The following is an 11,936-nucleotide window of genomic DNA, read 5'->3' on the forward strand; positions in this document are numbered from 1 at the left end:
AAAGAACTATCCTGATTTTATTCTTAGGCAACTTACCCTTGACTTCATCGAGGCTCAATACCGCAACAGTACCGCTGTATACACGGGTGGATCGTCGACCAGGGACACTTCATCTTCAGCCTTTGCCATTCCATCAGAGTCTGTTACACGTGGTGTCGTCTATCTCACCGTACCTCATCGACATCCGCTGAACTCTATGCTATCTTGTTATTCTTGACATATGCGGAACACTGTGAACCGCGGCACTGGGTAATTTACACAGACTCCAAAGCAGCACTCTTGTGCACTAAAAACATGGGCATCCGCGGTTCCCTTGCCTCAGTGGTGATAGACATCCTGTGCGCCCTGAAGTCCCTATAAGATCGCTCCCACTACGTTGCCTTTCAGTGGGTTCTAGGGCACTGCGGAATAACTGGGAACCATGAGGCCGACGCTGCCGCTGCACACCAACAACGACCTTCTATGACCATTATGCTCTCGAGAGGAGACAGAAGATCCCTCCTCAGGCATTTGTCCGATTCCTGGTCTACCCTACACTGGTAACACGACATTCCAACTATGTCTTCTTTGGGAAATGTAGACCCAACGCTGTCAAACCGGCTGCCTGCAAAGCTTCCTCGTCCTCTGAAGTCACTCATCCACAGGCTACGTCTGAATGTGGCCTTTACTCCGTCCTATCGATACCAGCTAGGCTGTGAGGCTAGCCCTATGTGCAACGAGTGGGGCGTACTTGCCAACGTTGAGCACATACTTCTCCGCTGCCGGACCTATGTCAACGAGAGGCGTACACTGCAGTCACAGCTTGCCACCCTTGGCTGCCGCCCCTTCAACTTGTCGACCATCCTCGGCCCTTGGGACACCGCGGCCGACTCCAGGGCGGCCTTACGTCACGTGGTTGACTTCTTTGAGGCAACAGGCCTAAAGGACTCATTATGACCCCAGCAGCGCCCTCGGAAATTCCCACCATCACGATCACGTCCAGCATCGTCATCGCCACTTCGATCATTCCCGTCATCTCTCATCGTCATCACTCATCATTGTCACCACTCATATTAGACCCCTCGCTATGGGGTAGCCTTCCACTCCTAGAGTGGAAAACCTCCCCACTTCATCATCACAATATATATGTTGTTGTTGTCCCTTGGACCGGTAATTCAGAAGATGTGGGTTCGAGTCCTACGGCTGGCTAACGTTTTCAGTGGCTTCCATCTTTCATCATTACTTGATCTGTTTGATGGGAAAACAGTTTGGTATGGTTGCTTTGCCTGTGTGGTACACTGAAAGACCTCGGCTTCACCAAGTGAAACATCCAGAAGGACATCATCGTATCCAGGAGGTCGTGTATCCTTCCTGCACAAATGTGATGTATTTGAAACACAGTTTTCTGTCTTAGCGCATGTCCTCTGTGTTGGGTGCTCGTGAAAAATCTACATTTCCGCAAAGTGGGATTTACAAATTTGTAGAATCCAGAAAGAAAACTAGGGTTGGCTACCGAAAACGAGAAATGGTAATTACCGAAATATATCTGTGATAACCATGCTGCTTTTCGTGGCCCTAAAGGCCATAGTCTCTGCGTGCCCCGAGTGTAAGGCGCTTACTGAAGTCCAATCGATCCTTCCACTTGAAAACGCAATCGCCCCCTTACTGCCAACCAAGCCGGTTGGGCGCTAAGCCCCGGCTGTGTGACGGCATCGCTCCCTGGACGGAGAAATGGCGGTGCCAACAATAGTGCAGTATCAGAAGACAACAATCTTCCAGTGGAATTGAAGAGGCCTTCAATCCAAAATATCAGACTTTCGCCAGTTTGCGTTGCGGCACAAGTTCCCCCTTATGTGCATCTCGGAATGCGGGAAGCTGATTTCCGTCTGTCGAATTATATCACATATGTCTCACAACCAAGCGGAACAAAAAGTCGGGCAGCCATCTTCATCCGCTCGGACATACCGGCTGTGCAGAGGAGCATTGTGGCAACGGGCGCAGGGGAATACGTCTGCTGATCGATTCCAGTGGGCTCCCAGGGCCTCACAGTTGTCTCCCTCTACATACCTCCCGCTGTCCCATATGATGTGAGCGACCTGGAGAATATCCTGGACAGTGTTCCTACGCCATATGTCTTATGTGGAGACTTTAACGCCCATTATACCATCTGGGGCAGCGTGCGGTCCGACTCGCGAGGACAGCGGCTTGCTGCGCTGTTCGAAGAGAGGAACCTCCACATCCTTAACGACCGTTCCCCGACCTTTGTACAGTCACCACACCGATCGTCATGCATGGACCTGACAGTTGTGCCTGCTTCGCTTGCGCGGCACTTCACCTGGACTGTTGGCGCTGATATGCTTGGCAGTGATCATGCCCCGGTATTAATCAACATTGGCGGAGCAGCTGGGACACAGCTCAAGCGCACAGTCAAGCGGACCGACTGGCAACGCTACAGGGCTGCCGTTGATTCCACCTTTCCAGGCCGCGTACTTGGGAACGCCAGCCACCGCGACTTCTGCCGGTTGGTGGTCGGCGCCACACACTGTGCCACGAGAGTCTTTCACCTTCCGACCAAGTTCTTAGCGGTCGACGCCGAGTACGCCAGACTACGTGAGATCCGGCGGAGAGCAGAGAGGCGGGCCCGTCGCACGCATCTCTTGGCCCATATGCTGGAAGCGCGACGGATACAAAAAGCCGTCCATAGACACATCTGTAAATTGGCCAGAAATCACTGGAGGAACTTTGCTTCCTCCCTATCTCCGCGAACATCTCTGTCCCGGATATGGATGGTACTCAGAGGACTAGCCGAACCTGTTACCCAGAGAGACCCGTTCCGATCACTCTCCGTGGCCACAGGACGCTCCGAATTACAGCTGGCAGAGGAGTACTGCGGCACGGATCCTACACGCGGATCCTAACGCGGCACCCCTTCCACTATCTCCGACTCATAGGAAGTGACTGCCCCGACTCTGCCCTTGGTGGCGCTGTCGACCGCCTGCGGGCTGTTGTGCCCCAGCCCTCTTCCACCGTGTCCTTTGCCCCCCTCCCCCTTTGTGGGCCCTCGACCGGCCCTTCGTGTGCTCCACTATCCCCGGCCTTGGGCGAAAGAATGACACTCCTTCCGATGTCGCACGTCAGCTTGCCCTGGAGCACCCTCCATCCCGCCACAGGAAAACTGGTACATCTTTACAGATAGTAAGGCAGCGTTGGAGGTCATCAGCTCACACGGATCCCAGACGATCAACGACCTCCACGCAATTACTATCTCGTCATACAACTCCGTTCTCGCCTGGGGTCATACCGTCTGGCTCCAGTGGGTTCCCAGCCACATAGGCCTCCCTGGGAATACCCGTGCCGACGCTGCTGCAAGGCGCGCACATAGCTGTGACAGCCCCATTGCAAACATACCGCTCACGGCATCAGCTCGCCACCTTAAAATCCATCGATGGTCTCCCTCTGAAACCCGCCACTTCATTGCAGGCGCTATTCGATGCAACACATTTCTTCGAGCCATCGACCCCGCGATGCAACTTTACCCATCCCAACACCTTACCAGGGCCGAGGAAACCCTCGTTCATCGCCTCCGCCTTAACGTCGCCTACACTCCGTCACTCCTGCACAAGATGGCAGACGCGGCAACGCAAACTGCAACGCCTGCGGCGCCATCGCTGACGTAGCCCACCTCCTGCTAACGTGCCCGACGTTCTCGGCGCCCCGTGCCGCCCTCGCCCGACGCCTCCAAGCCTTGGACCACCACCCCCTCTCGCTCGCTACACTCCTCGGGCCTGTCCAGCGCCCTGGGCAACGGGTTGTTACCAAGGCACTCTTCGAGTACCTCAAGGCCACAGAAATGATGACCGCCCTCTGAAGCACAGGCGGCGAGCCTCAACGCCCGCTGCACATCGTTCCCATCGCGGCTTCTTCCGAACCTGTTTTTTTTTCTCTTTTCTCTCTTTCTCTTTTTAAGGAGTAGCAAGCCGGCACTTGCCTGGCTGACATCTCCATCGTGTGAATAAACATATACCCCCCCCCCCCCCCCCAAATCAACCAAAAGCCCATTTCCTCCAAAAAAATATTCGGAGGTTCTGGGCTTTCAGTTGATCTGGGCACATTGGTGGCAGTGACCCATATCCCCCAAATGCTATTTTCATCGGAGCGCCCAGAACCACCGAAAGCGATACTTGAAACGACCCAGGCAGCACAGCGCGACGACCCAACGTCGGTGCGCCGGCGGCGACCGACCCGACCGGGTCGGCTCCCGACCATGGTCCGGCATACGGTTTGCAACACGGGGATGTTAATGGTCCGTTATCGGCAGCCTGTATCGTACCCCAACGATTTCCCGAGGTGCAGCCAATGCACACTTGCGGGTACCTCCTACCCCCCAAACAAGAGTTAATTTGCGCGATTTTTAAAAACAAAATCAATATGCCATTGTAGAAAACTCTTTATTGCATCATAGTCACAAAATACATGGGTTCTTTAATGCATCACTTCACCAGCAATGAAAGAAAGAGAGTTACATTGAAAGTATCTAACCACCAGTCCCGCATATGCACTATTTACTTCACAAATATTCACTTAACACAGGTTATATGGAACAGAGATAGAAGTTGGAACTCGTTACCAGTTAAGTTTTAAAGGGACTATCACATCCGGGAACGTATGTATGATACCCATAGGATAATGTTCGTCACCGTTTCAGAGTCAACTTTGCCAAATTTCTCTTCCGAAAACAGCTTAAATATTAAGTAATCGAGTTTTAAAGGTCCGCATTCCATCTGCAGCCAACACGATGATGACGTAAGCCAGGCACACGAATAGGAGCGCAGCGCAGGCGATTGTCTCCGAGATCGTCTGCTTGGCGTTCGCATCGTACTATACTAAGTGAAAAGTCCTCGGTAAATACGCTGGCTTTCGCTTACCAGTGTGAGTGCAGACGTAACCATGTTACGTGAAACAAGGCGTTACGCTCCTGACTGTACGAACACGTTCGACACTAACCAGAAACAACGTTCCGCGAGCCGTTCCCCAGCATTCCGCCTCGCTCGCCCGCCCGGCCGCCTGTCTGTCGGTTGCCAAGGCTACCAAGGTCCCTCCGGCCGCTCCGTGATTGGTATTCTCCATGTCATAGGGCGCGCAGTGATTGGCCTCGTCCGTGTGACGTTTCCGGAGAGGGAACCCCGGAATGCGTCGTCTGCTCTTGCGAAGTTTTATATCAAACTACACGGGAACAACGCTGCCAATTCGCGTCGGGTTTTCGGCGTTATTATCAGTGATGAACGCGGAGTAAAACGGCGCTACAGTTTCGGAATCGACTGAGATGGATGCGATAGTCCCTTTAACTGTTGAAAGATGGGAGCCACTGAAAAGGTTAGCCAGAACATACTTGTAGGCCGGTTCCACGTTAGCTCAGACAGGGACGTCCCATGGACCTTCTGAATTTTCATGAGTTTTCATATATATTTCGACGCTCATCGCAGATGATGATCAACATTGGTAGAATTAATCATTCCAATACTTTCCGTGCAAAAAATCGAGAAATCCAGCCCTGAATTCGATTGTTGCAATTTTGCCGTGTTTGCACGTGTATACATCCTAAGTCCTACAAGATATCGTAGTGCATTTTTTTGTGTGTGCTTTAGTATACCTACCTGCCAGCACTCCGAGCGGAAATTTAGGCGCTCAGGTGGAGCACTGTATCGTATAAAAAGCGGCGAACATGCTCTGTCACGCAGTTTTGTTCAAACTTCGACGCTTCTTGCTCTGGCTGTCGATATCTCCGACACGTTCGTACGCAGTGGGGCCGCGTTTTAACGCACTAATCAGCAGCATACGCCTTTGGAGAAGAAGTTTTTCCGTTAGGTGAAAGGCCTAACATCGGGCCATATCCTGGCAAAATATATACGAAATTAAGTGGGACCTTTTTGAGAAATACAGGTGCAAAATCCACGTTTATTTCGAAATATGCCTAAACATTTGCCTATTTAAGCACATGCCGCTAGAAAGTATATGCAGGATAGATATATCAGATGAAAGAGCATTAAAAGATGAGTGAGCTGATACCAAGTATTGCGATCAGGGACATCTATAGCCAGAGATATCAGGCGTTGAAATTAGGGCAAAAGTGCGCGAGAGGGCATGTTCGCCATTTTTTATAGCACACAACGTTGCACCTGCGCGCTAAAATTTGCTCTCTGACAGCTGGCCTGTAGGCATAATAAAACAGCATAAAAAAATTTCACAACAGTATCTCTTAACACTCGGGAGGTATACGCGTGCAAACACGGCAAAACTGAAACATCAGAATTCAGGGCCGGATTTTCTTAATTTGTTTGCACGAAAGCTATTCGGCAAAAATGTTGATCATAATATACGATAAGCTTATAAATATCGAAAATACTGAAGACCCAGGAGGTCGATGGGACCTCCCTGCCTGAACTGACGTGAAACCGTTCGGTAGCTAAATTTCAAACGCAGTTACACGTAATAAAACGTAATGCAAATTGACGTGAAGTTAAGCTACTTTAGAAATGTAACAGGTTACCTTCAAGTTATTTGCTACTCAATACATATACTTTTCAGCTCTTGACCTGTCTATATGGTTAATTCAGACCTTGCTGTCACAATGGGCGATTCAAGACGTTTCAAAATAGTCTTGATATACAAAAATGATATCAATATCTGCTACGACAAAAGAAGCCTACATTTACGGGCCTCTTTAGGAAGGGATTTGATGATTTTAATCTCGTAATAAGGCACATGAAAAAGGAGCACAAAGCAAGTTTATGCTCTACGAGTTGTCCCCAACATACATATCGTAGAACTGTGCAAAGTTTTAATCCTGCTACTCAATGCCCTATATCATTATCAATACACTTCTTATCGTTAAGATGCGCGATACCTGAGCTTCCTAATGCTCGGCTAAAACATAATTTGTAACATTCACCGTGTAACAACACCGTGTAACCGGAGTTAGTCGCGCCATGCACGTGCCATCTTTCATCTCAAGTCACGGAGGGAGGACTCAGCCTGCGATGTTTGTAGACCAGGATTGAACAAAAGGAACTTTGAACATTCTTCAAGTTACTTTGACGAACTTAACCCCCGCACCCCCGAAACAAAAGAAAAAGGGAAAGGAACGAGCTCTTCAAGAAGTTACTGGAGCCCAAAAGCAAAGAGCTATGCAAAAAGTTACTGAAAATAGCTAAGCCGAGTAGCCTAGTTACGGTATCGAGTTACTGGTAACGAGTTACGCCCAACAACATGGAACACGTGAACAACTTGAGAATCCGTACTACATGTGTCATGATCGTTCTGTACCTTCTTTAAGAAAATAGAAGAAATATTCGCGCACCTTTGCTAATACGAGGACAACATACACACAATTTGGGAACCACAATCTAAGGAAAAAGGCGTGAGAGTAACTTCCTTAGTTACCTCCTAAGCCAACATGGTAAGGGGTGTAAAAAGCTGGTAAAAAAAAATTATCATCCATCCAAATTACAACAAAAAGGTCTACGCCCCCCTCTCTCACCGAATCAGAAGCGGTAACCCTATTATTCGTGGCAGAGAGTGAGGTAGCGGGTAGAACTTTGCAACCTTTTAGGCACAACATATGCGACAGCTATTACCTCCTAAAAGGTCCACCCTTTTTTCTGAGAGTGCATTATGGCACATGTAGTGTGACTCGTACCCTTGTCTTTAGGAGAAATAATAATGTATCAAGAAAATGCCTTTTCTTATGGCTTTCTTGCTAGGAACGCCTCTTATTATGGATACCTGAAGTTCTTTTAAAAGAAAAACAACACAGCATACCAGACTGTATTCCTTTCAAGCAATCATCACAGCGCGATAGGTCATAGTGTTGTAACCGAAGTGCGGGGTGGATTCTGAAAGTGGAAGATAGGCTCGAGGTCAGGGTTACACTGAGAAAAGTACACCACACCACATGATGCACACGTTACAGACCAAATAGCCAAACTTACAGTTTTCAGCATGACATGGCAAGATCCGCTAGAAAAATCTTGACCATCATCACTGGCTCTTAGGCACAGAGCTGGTGGTGGGCACTTCGGTGATACCTTCATCAAGGCATTGATTCCTTTAAGCACGCTCTGGTAGTGGTCCAGCATGACATTCTGAATGAAAGATCAGGATAGCTTTCATCCACTCACAGTTTCAAAGAAATTGACATATCATGCGTCGATCACATTGCGCAAACGGATTAAAGCGGAATAATTTATTCACTTCGGAGGTTCCTTTTTTCTTTTCTTTTTATTTAGACTGACTCCAAAAACCAACCTTGAGCTGAAGTCCTCCAGCATTCCAGTTTTGTGCGTACGCAGGAGATGAAAAGCACAACTGCAGCACGCAGTCGTCCTGAGAAATGGGTACATTTCGTTTGATGTCAAATACACAATACATACGATTCCACACTTTACTGAACCATATTTTCACCAAAACGGAGTCCATCATCCTAAAAGCAACGCATAAACCACAATGGATCACTGAAATCGAAACTATGCGATGCTAAGTTTCGAGACAAGCCTTCTAGAACGGTGTCACTCATGTTGAAAAGCATCTATGAGTAACATTTATCAATGCGAGGAATACCACAAAAAGAAATAGCACTTACCACTCGATGAATCGCTTAAAAACGTTGGAATTCCTCAAAAGTTTCGGGAGCACGGCCGGATACATTCGTTTCTCGCAGCGAGAGCGACGGGGACTCCGACAGTGCAAACACGGCTGGATGATCGAGGAACATCATTGGCCAGATTCGAAACTGTCGGTTACGTGATTGCATCACTCGGCGCCTGACTGTCTAGGAAGAGAAATCCGTTGCTGCACCCCGGTCATGTGACTCATTATCGTGAAGTGATCAGATCAGCATCGGGGAGCGATCCTATATTTTGGTCACATGACCAAGGTCAGTCCAGACCGGGAAATGATCAGAGCAGCATCGGGGAGCGATCCTATATTATTGTTTACATGACCAAAAGGAGACCAGAGCGGGAAATGATCAGGGCATGGTCGGGGGACTACCATATCTCTTCTCTTATGTTCTACCTACTCAGTTCCCACACCGCTGGGAACCAGTCGGGCACTATCGCCCGTTCAGGAGCCGGAGCTCCCATTGCGTTCCCATTCTTTTCCAGAGGGTTTGTGCTGCCTGGGGACACGCTTCCCCTGTTTAACAGGGAAAAGAAGAAGGGTTAGCGGATCCTAAGTGTGCGGAATCCACTGTACAGCTCGAAGCAGAGTTAACAGGAACGCCAGTTCGACTGTCGGAGCTAAAGTCGCGGAGAGAGCATCCCTAGCTGCTCTCTCAAGGAAAAAAGAGAAATAGTGTTTCGACAGTCCCACTGTTGCTGCGGGAGTGTCAGCCTTGTCATGAGCTGTTGACTCGGCATTATCCTCAGTTATGGTGGTCATCGCGATGTTTGTTTGTGTTTGCGGCGATTGTGTGAAGCTGTATGCCGGCTGATATCGCACGGATGGGCTGACTTTATCTTATAGATACACGCGAAGGTGGTCACGTTCGCTCAGTGGGGCATTTTCAGATTTGTGATGAAACATATGAGCATGCACAGAGTCTAGTGGCAAATTTATTGGATTTCGTGTCCGCCTTTGTGTGTTAATGAGATAACAGCATCGCATTCACGTCATACCGGCCAGCATACACCTTTACATAATCGCCTCAAACCCAACCAAGTGTCGCCATGATAGCCACAGTTGACGGTAATGCCGAGTCCACAACTCATGCCAAGGCGGACACCCTCGCAGCATAATGCCGAATTCGGGTGGTCATTTCGTGGCAACTTTTTCCCTTTTTTTTTTCTTGTCAGATCCCGAGCAGTCATGTTCGCTTGGTCGAAACAAAGCAATCTCGCGTGGGGCTTTCCAAGCGCCCGGAATTTGCCAGCTTGCACTTTTTTCGCGAAACCATAGAGCAGCAGGTTGCAAAACTACATCCGGTGTTGTCAAATCCGCACTGCAGCGGTTACGAGTGCCCAAGTTAGCCCGCACGTCGAAGTTCACGTAATTTAGCAGACGACGGAACCCGAAGACGGGCGACCGCGATGCCCCTAGCTTGATCCAAGTGTGCCAACTCTGCCCTGAATCAAAAGGAATGAGGCGAGCCTGATCCTGATCCTAAAACTGCTAGATCCCTGGCACTCACGTTTGGGTGGCAAGTGTCCCGTGATCCAGCTCGGGAGCCGACCCAGCAATTTGGCGCTAGGCCGTGACGCCATAAAATGGCCACCCGAATTCGCTGTAAGTAGGACAGTCAAAACATTATTTCCCTGTATTTCTTCTAAGCGCCGCTAGGGTGGCTCTCTTCCCGATTCGGCGGACGAAGTCGCGTTCCAGTTAACTCTGCCTCAGACTGTGCTTCCTGCAACTCACCAGAGAGGGTCACGTGACCCTAGCCGTCACGTGGGTCCCTCGGTGCTGGTTACAGACATTCATATGCTTGCAAGCTTCTTCTAGGGGTTGTTTCAGCCGGTTAACATAGAGTGTTTTCTGAACGTCTGAACTGTATTAACAAAATGCATTAAAGAAAAGTAAAGAAGGAGGTCCTTTCTGTAATTTTCTTCGGGACCTGTGCCGTGGGCGTTTTGTTACTATTCGTTTCCCACTATGATGACCTACACAGTGCCTGGACTCCAGTCACTCACATGGAAAATGTCTCTCTAATTGGATCGGATCCCTTCTTGAACGCGATAGGCATCGATAAAGCTTTCCTTGGCAAACTACACTTCTGAGTCAGTTGAAGGAAGTACGTTGGATTCTCGCACACCCAGGAACTGCTCACCTCCTCCTTTCTCTGAGAAACGGGGGGAAGCATGTCCTTTCAAGTATCCCGCTTTTGGTGGTTCTGGGCGCTCGGGTGAAAATAGCATTTGGGGGAGATGGGTCACTGCTACCCGCGTACCTAGATCAACCTAAAGCCCAGAACCTCTGAACTTTTTTTCGGATAATAGGAGCGTTTGTTTGATTTGGGACGTCAGTGGAAATGGGCATTTGGATGATATGAGGCCTAACCGAAAACCCTTTGTCCTTAAACTCTTTCAGCTTGAAAAAAAACCTCCCTAATCACAGGCGGCTGTGGGTCAGAAACCGGTTATTCCTGTAGACTGCATTCAGTGCGACAACCAAGCTGTCGACCATCTATTGGCGAACAGCTTCAAAATGGCGCGCATCAGACAGCTGATAAGCGGATTCTGCTTGGATTCACGCTTTGTGGGGGGCGGAACGAGGACTATGACTTTAAAGTAGGCTCCACCCATGAGACGGCGAAAGATCAGAGAATGTGCAAACTCTCCCAATAAATGGCCTTGGAGCACAGACATGCCCTAGAACACGACAACGTTGAACTGATCTGACGTGTTCTCTGCTGCTCCTCACGAAATTCCTTTTTGCCTTTCTTTCGGCTTCTCAATTTTCGGATATTGGCGGAGCATTTCGCCGTCTCCCCCGTAACAATGGAGGGGGGCGGAGGAAACCGCCGGACCATTGGTCACCCTGCCGGAGACGAGGATCCGGAACGACCCAGGCCGGCGAGAAGTCGGTCGCCAGTGGGAAGGAAGACAAGCGAAGATGCTGTGTCTGTCTCACCGAGTACTTCACGAACCGAGCTTCTTACTGACCTCGGCTCCATGAGCGCGGCATTTCACGAGCAGGACCTCATTCACCAGCGTATGGAGGTTCAGTCTTCTGACCTAAGTCCAGTGGATGACTGCAAAGAGCCTCAGGATGGGTTTGAAATAGTACGGTATAAGAAGAGTCGTGCCGACGGCATCCCGGTCGTTTTTCGCTGTGAGAACCCTCTGGCCTCTTTCTGGGATGTGGACCCTAACCCCGTCGCGCGCGACATCCTGTCGGCAACACAAGAGACGGTGCTCCGTCACCGCCTCAATAAACAGGGTACCCTCATTGTGCATGTGCCA

General features: G+C 49.6%; 1 long non-coding RNA gene across 1 annotated transcript; it reads right to left on the minus strand.

Moving 5' to 3' along the window:
• Positions 1-8,052: 8,052 nt before the first annotated feature.
• On the minus strand, positions 8,053-8,777 carry LOC135397832 (uncharacterized). The gene is made up of 3 exons (XR_010423790.1): positions 8,618-8,777; positions 8,284-8,361; positions 8,053-8,120 (listed from the first exon to the last, which is right to left on the minus strand). It is a non-coding gene; the product is annotated as an uncharacterized LOC135397832 (long non-coding RNA).
• Between the last annotated feature and the right edge of the window lie 3,159 nt (positions 8,778-11,936).

The sequence above is a fragment of the Ornithodoros turicata genome, chromosome 6 (assembly GCF_037126465.1).
Source record: "Ornithodoros turicata isolate Travis chromosome 6, ASM3712646v1, whole genome shotgun sequence".
Lineage (NCBI taxonomy): Eukaryota > Metazoa > Arthropoda > Arachnida > Ixodida > Argasidae > Ornithodoros > Ornithodoros turicata.